The 16,328-nt window shown below is 42.0% G+C and overlaps 1 protein-coding gene across 5 annotated transcripts in view; it reads right to left on the bottom strand.

Moving 5' to 3' along the window:
- Nucleotides 1-16,328, bottom strand: part of pinx1 (PIN2 (TERF1) interacting telomerase inhibitor 1) — a 91,989-nt gene extending 75,661 nt beyond the window's left edge. For 2 of the 5 annotated variants that reach the window (XM_060917652.1, XM_060917653.1), the window contains exon 1: nt 16,149-16,328. The gene's annotated coding sequence lies outside the window, so the exon portion shown is untranslated. The other 3 variants (XM_060917655.1, XM_060917656.1, XM_060917657.1) reach the window with 3 other exon arrangements.

The raw sequence follows: 16,328 nt of genomic DNA, 5'->3' as shown, positions 1-16,328 counted from the left end.
AGAAAATGTCATACAGATAACAAATAAAACAAATAAAAATTAGACAAACAAAAGATTAAATACAGAGGGCTATTTGCATTATCTACCATGAAAAAGTATAGAAAGGGCCTTATTGAGAGGCTCAGAAAAATATAATAGCTTGGTATTTTAATTCCAGTCATCCATCCATTACTTACACCCATGTCCCAGTCAAGGAGAAGACTGTAGCACAACTATTAGAAGTGTTTAACACTTTCATCTGTGTTGGTTTTCCACCATCACAGAATTGAATAGAGTATATGAAGCATGACTGTGTGTATGTGCGTCGGACGTCATATCGATGACACTGTCTGGCATGATTTAAAATGCTTCTTAAAATAGACACGTTTATTTCTAATGACTGAGCTCTGAATTCATTCTGGGATCAAGGACAGAGCAATGGTCCATAATACACACAATACTTGTATTTTTTTAAAAATCATTTAAAAAGCTTACAAATGAAAATAATTCAAATATTATTTGTTGTCTTCATGTTCAAAATGGGTGGCGCATTAGTGTAGTGGTTAGCACTGTCGCCTCACAGCAAGAAGGTTCTGGGTTCGAGCCCAGCGGCCGTCGAGGGCCTTTCTGTGCGGAGTTTGCATGTTCTCCCCGTGTCTGCGTGGGTTTCATCTGGGTTCTCCGGTTTCCCCTACAGTCCAAAGACATGCAGGTTAGGCTAATTGGTGGCTCTAAATTGACCGTAGGTGTGAATGTGAGTGTGAATGGTTGTGTGTCTCTGTGTCAGCCCTGCGATGATCTGGTGACTTGTCCAGGGTGTACCCCACCTCTCGCCCATAGTCAGCTGGGATAGGCTCCAGCTTGCCTGCGACCCTGTAGAACAGGATAAGCGGCTAGAGATAATACAACCCCGATTCCAAAAAAGTTGGGACAAAGTACAAATTGTAAATAAAAACGGAATGCAATCATTTACAAATCTCAAAAACTGATCTTGTATTCACAATAGAACATAGACAACATATCAAATATCGAAAGTGAGACATTTTGAAATTTCATGCCAAATATTGGCTCATTTGAAATTTCATGACAGCAACACATCTCAAAAAAGTTGGGACAGGGGCAATAAGAGGCTGGAAAAGTTAAAGGTACAAAAAAGGAACAGCTGGAGGACCAAATTGCAACTCATTAGGTCAATTGGCAATAGGTCATTAACATGACTGGGTATAAAAAGAGCATCTTGGAGTGGCAGCGGCTCTCAGAAGTAAAGATGGGAAGAGGATCACCAATCCCCCTAATTCTGTGCCGACAAATAGTGGAGCAATATCAGAAAGGAGTTCGACAGTGTAAAATTGCAAAGAGTTTGAACATATCATCTACAGTGCATAATATCATCAAAAGATTCAGTGAATCTGGAAGAATCTCTGTGCGTAAGGGTCAAGGCCGGAAAACCATACTGGGTGCCCGTGATCTTCGGGCCCTTAGACGGCACTGCATCACATACAGGCATGCTTCTGTATTGGAAATCACAAAATGGGCTCAGGAATATTTCCAGAGAACATTATCTGTGAACACAATTCACCGTGCCATCCGCTGTTACCAGCTAAAACTCTATAGTTCAAAGAAGAAGCTGTATCTAAATATGATCCAGAAGCGCAGACGTCTTCTCTGGGCCAAGGCTCATTTAAAATGGACAGTGGCAAAGTGGAAAACTGTTCTGTGGTCAGACGAATCAAAATTTGAAGTTCTTTATGGAAATCAGGGACGCTGTGTCATTCGGACTAAAGAGGAGAAGGACGACCCAAGTTGTTATCAGCACTCAGTTCAGAAGCCTGCATCTCTGATGGTATGGGGTTGCATTAGTGCATGTGGCATGGGCAGCTTACACATCTGGAAAGACGCCATCAATGCTGAAAGGTATATCCAGGTTCTAGAGCAACATATGCTCCCATCCAGACGACGTCTCTTTCAGGGAAGACCTTGCATTTTCCAACATGACAATGCCAAACCACACACTGCATCAATTACAGCATCATGGCTGCGTAGAAGAAGGGTCCGGGTTCTTGAAACAAAGAACTGGCCAGCCTGCAGTCCAGATCTTTCACCCATAGAAAACATTTGGCGCATCATAAAACGGAAGATACGACAAAAAAAAGACCTAAGACAGTTGAGCAACGGGAGAGAAGATGGTGGCATGAGTGGTCGCATGGTTAGCCAGCTCCCCCCAGTTGGAAAGAAAAAGACAAATATACAACTTGATGGCCTAAAGGCAAACTATGAGTAAAGGAATCTCAACAAGAAGTTGCAAGAGTAAAAATCACAAGGAGAAGAAACGTGAAACAACCCCTAAAGAAGCCAAAGCGGACTACCCCGAGGACATTAAAATGGCGAATCTCACAGAGGAGCTAAAAGATGGGCTCGCAGACATCAAAAAAGAAACAAAGGAGCTAAAAAGTGAGTTTCACAAAGACCTAACCACGTTCAAAAGCAAGATAAAGAATGAGATCAGAACCATATGGGAAGAAATGGACCGCAAGCACTCTGAAAACCGACAGGAACTACAAACACAGGGCGCTAGCATTGAAGATGCGCAGGCCCGTATCGCTGAACTTGAAGAGTGGCAGGCGGACTCGTGTGCTCTTATGAGGGAGATGTCCCAACAGACACACCATCTACAAGAGAAGTTAACCAATTTAGAAGGCAGATCACGGAGGAACAATCTATGTATTTATGGAGTACCGGAAGACTCAGAAAGAGACTTTGAATCGGTAAACAAATATGTGGAGCACCTGCTAATCACTGAACTCGGTCTACCAGAAAGAACGGAGCTCCACATCCAACGCTGCCACCGAGCCCTCACGAAAAAACTGGCCCAGATGCGACGCCCCGGTCTATTGTCGTCAATTTCTTGCAATTCGAGACTAAGGAAATGATCCTGCAAAAGGTATGGGGCAAAGAAAAGAAAGCAATAATTATAGGAAACAAAAAAGTTTTCTTTGACCATGATTACGCGACTGAAGTTGTGCAGAAACGGAAAACTTATGCGAACCTCAAAAAAAGACTGAAACAAGAAGGAATCAGATTTCAAACTCCGCTCGCAAAAATGAGAATATTCTGGGATGATGGCGTGAAAACATACGAAGATGCTAAAGAGGCAGCGCGAGCGATGAGGGTAAAGGGTTACACGGTAGAAGAACCAGACGAGGAGAGGGACCCGATGGCTGCAGGGGAGAGCAGCGGTGCATCGGCTCCGGAGCGGGGCAGAACTCGGGACCGAGGTGAAGTGGATACAGCGGGATGGCAACGAGCTGGTGACAGGAGGACGCGACAAAAGGCAACACAACGCTTTAAGGAGAGGTTACAAGAATTTAAGAGAATGTGAAACTTATTTCATTTGCAATAGTGAAATCAATGATAACACTTAAAATCGCTTGGAATAGCCTTTACAACGATGTCCGATGGGGGGCGGGGGGTTGACTATGTGAATGGAGTTGGACATGTCTAGACTAAATAGCCATAGTGGTACTAAGTCTAGGGAGAGGCCCTCTAACCAGAGGACTTCCTCTCCACCCAGTAACAGGGGCACTGGGATAAAGAGAAAACCACCCCGCAGGTTGAAACCCTCTTTGTTTTGGGGTTTTATTTTTGTTGCGTTATATGTACATAGTTACCTAGTTCATATTTGTTGGGGTACACTTGAGAATACAACTGAGACTGTAATATGACTAACAACATCAAGATAATGTCGATGAATGTAAACGGTTTGAGTACGCCAGCAAAAAGAGGGAGGGTTATAACAAAACTAAGAAAGGAAAAGCCAGAAATTGTGTTCTTGCAAGAGACCCATTTATCACAGTTAGAGCATGAAAAACTCAGAACATTTGGCTACAAAACCCTATATTACAGTACATACAGGCAAGGGCGTAAAAGAGGGGTGATAATACTGCTGGCGAACTCAATCCAACTGGAATGTGAAAGAGAATACAAAGATAAAGAGGGGAGATTTGTTATTGTAAGGGGAAAGCTAATGAATGAACCAATAACATTGATTAATGTGTATGCACCTCCAGGAAGCGATAAGCCTTTTTTTAAGTATCTATTCGATACCATCGCTGTGGAATCAAAAGGTATTATAATCTGTGGGGGTGACATAAATGTAGCATTATGCCATAAAAACGATACAACAAGTCTTAGGCCAAGTTTACATTAGACCGTATCTGTCTCGTTTTCTTCGCGGCTGCACTGTCCGTTTACATTAAAACGCCGGGAAACGGGAATCCGCCAGGGTCCACGTATTCAATCCAGATCGTGTCTGGTCCGGTGCTGTGTAAACATTGAGAATATGTGGATACGCTGTGCTGAGCTCTAGCTGGCGTCGTCATTGGACAACGTCACTGTGATATTCACCTTCCTGATTCGCTGGCATTGGTCATATGACGCGACTGCTGAAAAACGGCGCGGACTTCCGCCTTGTATCACCTTTCATTAAAGAGTATAAAAGTATGAAAATACTGCAAATACTGATGCAAATACTGCCCATTGTGTAGTTATGATTGTCTTTAGGCTTGCCATCCTTCCACTTGCAAGTGGTAAGTGACGCGCATACCCAACATGCACTGAGATCACACACACAGCGGCTCAGTCCCGAATCACTGCTCGTGCACTCCACTCGCGCGCTCTGTGAGCTGCGCAGAGCCGGAGTGCGCACCCTCCAGAGGGCACTCGCTGGTCAGGGCGGAGTGATTTGGAGCGCAGGATGCCTGCGGAGCCGAGCGTATCCGTGTATTGGCGTTGCTGTGTGCACGCGAATCGTGTATTGGCGTTGCTGTGTGCACGCTAATCGTTTTAAAAACGTTAATCTGATGATCCGCTGATACGGTCTAATGTAAACCCCACCTTAAAGGGATAGTTCGGGATTTTTGACATGAATCTGTATGGCATCCCCATCAACAGTGTCGTGCAAACACACTGACTTACCCCTGACAGCATCCTGTGAGTCCAGTTCTTGTCCAGTTTTGGTCCAGACGAAAGTAGTCCGGCAAGTTTGTTGGGGTCACGAAAGTAAAACGTTTTTCGTCTCAAAACAGTATGTGTTCAAAAGAGTGATATATTTGCATCACAAAACCGTTGCTAAATAAAAAGTCAGACCTCGAAATCGCTTGGCACTATTTTCTCTCCCTTCTTATCACTGCGCGCTGCCGCCAGGTGACAGCCACGGCTGTTTCATTCATTGTTTACTGCTAGCAAAGTTAGCGACAACATGTCTGACTACGACAGCGACGTTGAAAACATTGACTTCATCTCACAGCCAAAGGGATATCTTTATGAACCCGAATATACAGATGAAGAAATTCGCCAGATGGAGTTAGAACAGGCAGAGAGAGAAAGGGTGGACAGAGAAGTGGAAGAAGGTGAAGCTGGAGCCGCAGCTTGTTAGCGCCGCTGATCTGAACTCCTAATCACTGCCAAACAATGGGAAAGGTGTTGATTCCTGCGCAGATGTCAACATGACAGCGCGCAGTGATACCAAGGGAGACAAAATATAGCGCCAAATAATTGCGAGGTCTGACTTTTTATTTGGCAACAGTTTTGTGATGCAAATATATCACTCTTTTGAACACATACTGTTTTGAGAAGAAAAACGTTTTACTTTCGTGACCCCAACAAACTTGCCGGACTACTTTCGTCTAGACCAAAACTAGACAAGAACTGGACTCACAGGATGTTGTCGGGGGTAAGTCAGTGTATTTGCACGACACTGTTGACGGGGATGCCATACAGATTCATGTCAAAAATCCCAAACTATTGCTTTAAAAGAAGCAAAAAGCGAATATCAAAATTTGTTAATATGTCACTGGAGGAGATGGGCCTGATCGATGTGTGGAGAATCTTACATCCACTAGGGAGAGAATATACACACTACTCGGCTACCCATAATGTGCATTCGAGGATAGACTACTTTTTTATGAGTGTTGGGGACTGTCATCTAGTGGAGGAATGCAGTATCGGAGGGGCAGCTGTGTCGGACCACAATCCACTTTATTTAAAAATTGGTTTAAATAAAAGAAAACAGCAAACAGTATGGAGACTGAACACAGGTTTGCTGAATAATAAACAGAGACAGGAAAGGATTAAAGGAGAAATCAAAACATATGTTGAGGAAAATAATGGTGAAGTGGACCCAACAGTACTCTGGGATGCCATGAAAGCTGTCATTAGGGGGAAATTAATAGCGGAAGCTGCACTAATCAAAAAGACTAGAACAGAAACATACAAAAAGAGCACGAAGAAATTAAGGGAATTAGAAATAGACTTTCAAAAAACAAAATATATACCAAGAAATCAAGAACTTAAAGGCTAAAATAAATGACGTGTTAATGGACGAGGTCGAGAAAAAGCAACAGTATTTGAAACAGAGTTACTATGAAACCGGACCACGAGCTACAAAATTATTGGCAAAGCGCATAAGAAAACAGCAAACAATTAATAATATATACAAAATAAGAAATCCCAACACTCAGATGCAAGTAAGTTCACCAGAGGCTATAGAGAAGGTCTTTCAGCGATATTATAGTGAATTATATGCACAACCAACATCAGCAAGTGAGGAAGAGATGGAGGTGGTCTTGAGTTCCCTGGACCTACCCTCAATTGGCCTTGAACAGAACGAAATACTGACGGCTGAAATTACAATGGAGGAAGTGCTGGATACAATTAATAAGCTAAAAAATAAAAAGAGCCCGGGCAGTGACGGCTATCCTGCTGAGTGGTATAAGGTATTTAAAGACGAATTGGCACCACTGCTTCTGGCATCTTTTAACTGGGCCCTGAAGGAAAATAAAATCCCACCCTCTTGGGATGAAGCAATAATTACCATACTTCCAAAACCTGGCAAGGATAAAGGGTATGACCACGAGAGTGGGTTGGCCCCTGTACATGTTGTACTAGGTTGAAGTTGTCAATAAGTGCAAGTAGTTCTCTGGCATAAGTGTTTTCAGGATTATCTACATGCAAGTTAAAATCCCCAGATATAATAAGACAGTCAAACTCTAAGCAAATGACTGACAACAGTTCACCAAACTCTTCTAGAAAAACTTTGGCTGAATGTCTCGGAGGCCTGTAAATAGTTAATAACAATATGTTAGGAGAGCATGTAACAGGTGCACATAGGTGTTCAAAGGATGTAAAATCACCAAGTGAGGATTGTTTACATTGAAAAGAGGCTTTGAATATATTTGCGATCCCTCCACCTTTCCCCTGTCGGGTAGCATTCATAAAATTAAAATTTGGGGGAGCTGCTTCAATAAGGGTGGTAGCACTATTTGCTTGATCAGTTAAAAGCAAAAAATCAAGATTGTGTTTGCAGATAAGATCATTAATTAAAAATGACTTGTTTGAAAGTGATCTAACGTTCAGAAGAGCTAGCTTTACAGAAAGTCTAGAAGTAATATCTGCTTGGGCACTCTGATGTTGTTTTGAAACAGGAAGGAGACTAGACTGGTTTACCCCCTGGGTTAAATATGCTCTATGTTTTCTATTTCTTATCAACACAGGAATAGAGAATGGCATAGGCATACTGGGTCCCAGCTTGTTTTCAAAACTACACCCAATGCAGGGACCCACAGCACATCATCATTAGACAAGAACGGGTTAACATTCCTATCCCTAAACTTGAGCAACTTGTCTCCTCAGTCTCCAGACATTTACAGACTGTTGTAAAGAGAAAAAGGGGATGTCTCACAGTGGTAAACATGGCCTTGTCCCCCTAATTTTTCTCTTTAAATGATACATTTTCTCAGTTTAAACGTTTGATATGTCATCTATTAGACTAGGTCGATTTTCAGATAATGTGACACCCCCAGGCATTTTTGAGTAAAAGTTGGCAAACAAACTTTTCTAAAAGTATTTTTTGTGCTGAATCCATTTTTGCTGTTTGCCAAGCTGTATCTCTTATGTGGAAGTCTGTAGAGCACAAAATCTAAGACAACCTCTAAAATTTCAGTAAATTCCGTTTTTTTTTATTTTACATCATGTACAACAATAATGATCAAGTCTAGGAGGTTTATTTGTAGTGAGAATTATGGTACTTGTATGTGACAAGGACAATTGCACTTTCATTTCTTATTGTTGTCCTGAATATGTCTTCTTTTATCCCTATATTTCAAGCAGACAAATAGAAAATCTTACATTCCTGAGTCATTTCATTGAGGATGCAAGGAAACTGTTGCCATCACATCAGAGTTTGTAAATTAACTTCAAACTTATCCACAAGAACTTTAATTCAAAATAAAATCACTTTTTGCCATCATTTCTATTTCCATACAGTGTTTAAATATTGCTAATCATAGGGCTGGGCAATATATTGATATTTAAGATGTATCGAGATGGACAAGTATCTCGATATGGATTTTGAGATGTCGAATTAATCGAGAAAAAAAATTACTTTTTGGAATTACAGAGGTTTGGTCACCCTATCACTCTGTAACACCTCAAAACACTGTTAGTTGAAAGATAAGTAGCATTTAATATTGTGCAGTAGCATTTACTTGATTGCGTTTTCACATATTTCCACTGCATGCTTTCAGTTGGCTACTCCAGCGACTTCACTCAGACTGCCCGTGCTTCGATCGCCCATGCTGCAGTAGGCAAACATCTTACTGCGGAGCAGCAGCACAGACAGTTTTGTCCCACAGCAGTTTAAAAACTGATACAGTTCTGTCCCTACTAGCAGAAGTTTTACTTATTTTTTATTTATTTAGGGGGATTTGAAAATATCGAGATATATATCGTATATCGAGATATAGAAGAAATCAAGATATGTTTTTCCTCCATATCGCCCAGCCCTAGTTCATCACCATAAAACTCTATCCAAAGAGCTATATAAGCCAACATTTCTGGTAGCATTTGAAATATTTCTGTCGGTAAGATCATCCATGAAGTCTGTCAGATTGTAAGAACATCATTATGGAAGCTGTGTGTAGCTTGAAGCTAGACCAGTAAATACCATTGGATACCTGTATTATATGCAAAGAGTCCAAGAGAGATCAGGTATTCAAAGCAACTGAACAGGGCCTTCTCACATTAAAAGCAGCTGCAGAAGACAGAAAAAGGCTTCACGACACTAATTACAGAGATGCTATCCAAAGAGTGCTTCTTGTTCAGAACATACAGAATGTCTTCTGGCACCGTATGTGCTATGCTTCGTTTACCAGTAAAAACCACATTTCTAGGCTGTATTTTAAATATTAGCCTATGTTTGTTTTCTGTACCCAATAAATCTTCTGTCGCAATTTAAGATTTTATTTTTGAGCCAGAGCTGAGAAATTTGTTTATTTTTTTAGCCTATGAGACTGCCACTCTACTGAGTTACAAATGAAAAGACTGCCTAAATGGATTCAGCAGAAAGAATTACCCTTTATATAGTCTATTATATAGTCTATAAACTCAAGACCACGAATTTTATAATTTAATATGGTAATTTGGACCACACACACTACCTAAAGTCTGTTTCTGAGAGTTCCTTTCACCCAATTGAAGCCAAATTCGGTACTTATTTAGCCAAGAGGTATATGCAACTTTCTGCTATTTTACTTTTTTCATACTGTACAACATTGAAGAGTTTTATATTGAAATACTCGAAATATGCAAATTATATGCAAATGTGCCCTCTACTGGGCTCCACGTATGAGATACAGCTTGGCAAACAGCAAAAATGGATTCAGCGCAAAAAATACCTTTAGAAAAGTTTATTTGCCAACTTTTACTCACAAATGCCTGCAACTCCCTATTTAAGCCCCTTTTTGCAATTCTGACCTAGTCTCTGAATAAAATACGGAATTTTGAAACTTCCACATCATTGCATTCCGTTTTTATTTACAATTTGTACTTTGTCCCAACTTTTTTGGAATTGGGGTCATAGATGGATGTTCAAAATCTAGCTGCTTATCTTGTCCTACAGGGTCACAGGCAAGCTGGAGCCTATCCCAGCTGACTATGGGTGAGAGGTGGGGTACACCCTGGACAAGTCACCAGGTTATTGCAGGGCTGACATAGAGACACAGACAACCATTCACACTCACATTCACACCTACGGTCATACGTGGTACTGCATTTGGAGCAGGTTATTTAAGACTGTTTGCTTGCCTTATCTTGCTCACAGTGTGCATGCTGCAGACATTCTCTGGATGCTGTGCCAAGTGGCCTGACTATTATCATGCAGGAAACAACTACTGTGTTCTCACTCATCTGATAACAATTTGCTGCAACTGAACACGAAGAACATTACAAATAGTACCTTTAAGGGAACAGCAGTATGTTGTACACACAAAAAAAGCAGCCTGCTATGTAAGACAATACGTGACAGTACTGGTTTGGTAGGTTTGTAGTGCACTTATCACTACAGAGGCTGTGTTAATCTTGGATATCATGATGGGGTGGGAAAAGGCTTTAAGTGTATAGACTGAAGATAAAATCATTATGTAACCAAGTAGTGCAAATGAAAGCACAATAACACATTTAGCCCTTGCTCTTGGGAACAATAACTTTATACCGATGGAAACAATTTCATATCCTGTTTGAGCCTAAAAACAGCATGTGCTGTTATTGTCTGCTTATGTCATTTTATCTATTTTTTTTAAATTAACAAATGTACGCAATACATATCCAAAAATGGGTTGTCATCATCCTAATGCACTATTCTGACTATTAATGCAGGAATTCAGATTTGAAATGAGATTTTATCAAATTTATTAGGATGTTCGTTTCTTAAAGGTGCCCTTCCACCAAAAACGTTTAATACTGGCTCTTTTTGAAATACCATAGTTCACTCCGAGTTGCATATGCATGCTGCATGTGAAAATGTAATTCTACCCCCATTCCCTGTATTAGCTTATGAAAGAAAATAGTCGGAAAAATGAGCAGATCAGAAAAAGCCATACGAAGTTACGTCACTTCGAAAATTAATATTCATGGCCTCGCCCACCTTGGCTTGCGACCACCCACAGGAAGAAAGCGCGAGGAGAGAGACATAATTCGCCCCGAGGCGCGGCGCAGTGCTCCGCATCAGTTTCGTTTCAACGGTGGCTCCAGCTCAACTTTGCACGCTCGTAACTCGGGCAGGGGAGGTCCCACCCTCCCCAGACTTGGCAGCCAGCGGCCTCTGCCCTCTCCCGAACGAAAGAGTGCTCCCTGGGCGGGCTAGCTCAGCGCCTCGGGACGTAATTCACCTAACCCTAACCCTAGGTTCCAGCCTCCCCAGACTTGGCGGCCAGTGACCCCTGCCCTCTCCCGAACGAACCAGCGCTGCCAGGGCCCATCAGCTCCCAGCCAGGGGACATTATTCCCCCCACAACCCCCGAGGCGAGCTCCGCTCCGTGCCTCGTGCCTTGATGAGAGCCGCTGCCGCAGGGAGTATTCAATTAAATAAATAAATAAATAAATGAGAGAGATGAATGAATGAATGAATGAATGAATGAATGAATCCCTCCCAGTCACACACACACACAAGCGTTCTGGTTGGGGAGAGCGCTCCCTTCCTCTGCTTTCCCTCTCCTCTTATAGGGTGTGATCACTGGGGAAGACACACAAACACACGTTAATTCCCGTCAGGTGCAGTGATTCTGCCACTTACCTTCCCTGACTCCGCCCTCCATTCACAGACCGACGCTCGGCCACGCCCCCGCTGCCACATCTACATTGTTATTGGTCAAAACATCGATGTCGAGACCATAATAGCCAATCGAAACAGTTTTTACAAAGACACCCACATCCGCTTGTTCTGATCCACTGGAGGTAGCGTCACAGTGGTGTTAGCCAATCAGAGGTAACACGTTTACTGATTGCTGTTAGCCAATCAGAGGTAGCACGTTTACATGTCATGAATATTAATGAGTAAGAGCTGAAATCCTGTCGTTCTCCCGCCACCCACTCCTCCACCAAACTAGAACAGCCTGAAACCAGAGTGCGAATTACCCCACCATAATTGGGGGGTACCATCATGGTCCACTGTCATATCAGTCGCCCTCCCTGGTCCCGTCCCGTCTCGTCTATGGAAGTCAGTGTCAGTAACTCAACACAATAACTCTGAACAATAATTTTTAATGTCATTAAGAAGCATGACAAACCATACAGTACTACCACAGAAGAAAAACAGCAGTACAACCTGATAACCTTCTTTGTCAGAACAAACTGGGTATCAACACTACAAATGAGTCACATACAGTTTATACACACATGCAGAACAGTCCTGCTGAATATCTTGCTCTTTCTCGTCCTGTTGTGCCTCTCCTGTCTGCTGGGAACCCATTTTCTTTATTCACATGAACAGTGTATAAAACCTAACTGCACCTACACTTGTACTGTAATTGTCTGTAGATCTTAGTGCTAATATTTACTACTTACTCTTTTAGCACCAAAAAAATGCCTGATGTCTGGCCCTTTTCTTTTCCTCATATTTGGCCTACTGTCTCTGTGAATAAAATCAAACAGGGTACTCAGATGAAACTATGAATATCTTAAAAATAATACAAAAGGAATGTAAGTAAAAACAATAGAAAACAAATTCAAATACTAGCATATGTACTAGGCTAGCCTACTACCTGGCTCTTTTTATGTTGCCCCCAGTCCCCAGAGGTTCTGATTGTAATTTTACATAGGCTTAGCTAGGCCTACATCAGAACTTCTTGTGCCTAATCACACACACAGGATGGGCCTGTGTGCCAAATGAATTTCAGAAGGGCACAATTTATTCATGATAAAATGAGAATGGAAACATACGGAGTTCTTCTCCTTTGAAATGAGAATCGTTTCTATACCACACTGTAATAAGCTTGATTTAAATAGAGACTTAGCTTATCTTGCTAACTAACATTGGTAACTAACGTTAACGTCCGTCCACTGTAGCCTTCTGGCCTCAGTGGGTAAGTAATTCAACGTATAAAGACGTGACATGAGCTGAAAGAAGAACAAATCACTTAAATGAAAGTTGTAAAATAACACATTTTCAACAGGCTAAAAGTTGGTTAGCAACTAACATTACCAATGCACGTCTTCTGCTGCAAACCATAGACTGTAAATTGCTGCAAACCCATGGACTGTATCTGATGAATCAACTGAATATGGTGTGGACTACTGTAGAAGCTGTTGCTTCTAGTGCGTTCTAGCGCTGCGGTGACTAAAAATGGTACGGTCCACAATGGGGGTGTCTGTCTGAAATCGATTTACATTAAAATGTTCCTACAATAAGAATGCCGAATGGGAGTTGGTTTGAATTATATATTCCTTTTCACAATATCAGAAAAAATATCAGACCCCCCCCCAACTTATATTTTTGTCTCTTTGGGGGGTACTGGGTCTTCATTGGGGGGTATAGAGTGCTTCGAGATCAGCGCGAACCCAGCGGCGACCATATTGGAAGTCAAACGTCGCTGTGTCAGTGCATTGTTGTTGCTCAGCAAAGCAAAATGCCGAATACATGTGTCATTGTTGGCTGTAGTAGCCGGGGGGAAAAGGGTGGCAAAAGCTTCCACAGACTCCCTAAAGTCGTGACAAACCCGGGAATTGCAGCACAGGAGAAAAGCGAGCGGAGGAGACGACAGTGGCTGGCTGCCATTAACCGCTCAAATTTAGGACAACTTGACTGTATCCGGATTTGTTCTGATCACTTTGTGACGGGTAGGTTAAATTGTCTTGAATTTCATAGTTACTAAAATAAATGTGATACAAACTCTTATCTTTTCTATGTACTTTCAGCAATGATTAATGGATATATTTGTCACATTAGGTAGCTTATGTCTACTGCAGTGCATTGTTGCATCAAATGGCATTTAAGATCTAGGCCTAGTAATGTTTATGTACACATGCTGTTAGTACAAGTTACATACTAGGCCTACATTTTATTCACTGACTAAAATAATTGATAATTATGCGGCAACAAGCTGGGGTCAGCTTTCCATTCCTTCTCACTAACAGTGTATGGATCTACATTCCCAATGAAACGTAACTTCTCAGCATAACGCTCCCGTGCCTGCTTATCCAAACTTTCACAGTAGTGCTCCATCAGATGTCTAAATTCTTAAAGAATCCAAGCTTCTAAGTCCTCTAACGCGGAAACGAATCGGTGAATGTGTACTCTATGATGTGTACTCTATGCGCGCTCTGGAGCGAGTGACTTCCAAGATGGCCGTGCCGACCACATGGTTACTATTTTTAGCATCATCTCGGAGCACTCTATAGTACCCCCCAGTACCCCCCGTAATTCGAACTATGCCAGGAGAACCACAGCATTTTTTTCACCAAAACCGGCTCACAGGGCATTCATTCATACTAGAGACCACTGCACAATTAATGAAAACACGATGCAAGGGGACCTTTAAAGGAGAACTGAAGGCAAATTTTTGATTATCAAAATTCTATTTCTCATTTTATTAAATATAGGAATGCATTTTTGATAGCTATTTTGTCACTGCTATAGCAAGTTATGAGTGTTTGAAATATGCTATGGAATATAATCAGTCCATATGTCAAAGCAATGGCCGTAAACCAGATTCGCTGAGACCTGTGCGAGACATCATAGGACGGAAGTAAAACGTACAGCGGAAATCAAAGTGACCAACATCTGCCAATGTTGTCAAAAGACGTGTGCGCCGTCTTTCGAATGCTGACGTCATTAAGCCGGAAGTTGTTTGTTTTGATAGCAATCAGGAAAGTTTGAAAAAAGTAGGCAGTAATCGTCATTTAAACTCGTTTTTATGCAGTATTTCGTTTGGAGAACAGTTTTCAAAATGGCGGCACTGACACCTGGCTGACACTTCACGTTTCGAAGTCTCGCACAAGTCTCGTGAAGATCGCACGGGTAAGCGACGCCTGCTATGGACCAAACGGACTAAATTCGACATGGCTAAAAACCGAATAGGCCGATAAGTATAATATTTAATTGCGATTAGTTGCCAATGCGAGTCACGATATAAGGTTACTGAAACCAAAAATGTAATTGAATAACACGTTAATTAAGAAATAACGCAAGTTTTAAAATGACTTCAATTCTCCTTTAAATTAATATTCCTTCATTGTCTATGCCACTTATCTATTGCAGGTTGTTGATAAGCTGTTGACAAACCCAGCTGGCTTCAAGCGAGAGGTAGAGTATATCCTGGACAGGTCGTCAATCTACTGCAAGGCTAACACAGACAGCCATTCACACCAATAGGCAATTTAGAAGGAAGCCAAGCCAAGAAAGAAGCCAAGAAGCCTTTATTTATCACACATACACTCAAGCACAAACTTAAGCACACAGTGAAATTTAACCTCTGCATTTAGCCCATCTGAAGCAGTGAACACACATATGCACACACAAGTGAGCAAAGAGCACACACACATACCCAGAGCAGTGGGCAGCTATGCTACAGCACCCGGGGAGCAGTTGTGGGTTAGGTGCCTTGCTCAAAGGCACTTCCAGGCTTGTAGTACTCGAGTCCGAATCATGCCCTAATTTTAAGGACTTGTAACTTGACTAGAACTTGAGCATTGATGACTCAGACTTGGATTCCATCCATCCATTATCTGTAGCCGCTTTATCCTGTTCTACAGGGTCGCAGGCAAGCTGGAGCCTATCCTAGCTGACTATGGGCGAGAGGCGGGATACACCCTGGACAAGTCGCCAGGTCATCACAGGGTCAGACTTGGACTCGTAAATTGGGGACGAGGACTCATATTTTTTCTTTATTTTTTGTAACATGCCATAATAATTTGGTATATTTATCTCATCTCATTATCTCTAGCCGCTTTATCCTGTTCTACAGGGTCGCAGGCAAGCTGGAGCCTATCCCAGCTGACTATGGGCAAGAGGCAGGATACACCCTGGACAAGTCGCCAGGTCATCGCAGGGTCAGACTTGGACTCGGACTCGTAAATTGGGGACAAGGACTCATATTTTTTCTTTATTTTTTGTAACATGCCATAATTTGGTATATTTAGATTTACATTAATTTTTGTACTAATTTTGTGCAAGAGTGTCACACCTGTGTGCCTTGGCGCGTGGATCAGACATCTCGGGCGTGCTCCGGACAGCACGCACGCCAAGCGGACTCTCGTGCGCGTGCCATAAACGACTCACACATGCAGAGGATTAAGGCACAAACAGCACGCCTATATAAAAACTGAGAAAAAACACTTACTTTACGAAGTATTGAGTAGTGTTGCTGACACATTACTGAGCCTTATTTCCTTGTTTGGTTTCCTGATCCCTGATTTCCTGTTCCTCATCTTTGATTCTGCTGAGTCTACAATAGCCTGTTTGTGCCTCGCTTGACGTATTGCCTGTTTCACCGTTTTATGATTTTGCCTGCCGTTCTGGA

The sequence above is a fragment of the Neoarius graeffei genome, chromosome 3 (assembly GCF_027579695.1).
Source record: "Neoarius graeffei isolate fNeoGra1 chromosome 3, fNeoGra1.pri, whole genome shotgun sequence".
Taxonomy (NCBI): Eukaryota; Metazoa; Chordata; class Actinopteri; order Siluriformes; family Ariidae; genus Neoarius; species Neoarius graeffei.
The sequence above is the reverse complement of the archived record's forward strand: the minus strand, read 5'-3'. Positions and strand labels throughout refer to the sequence as shown.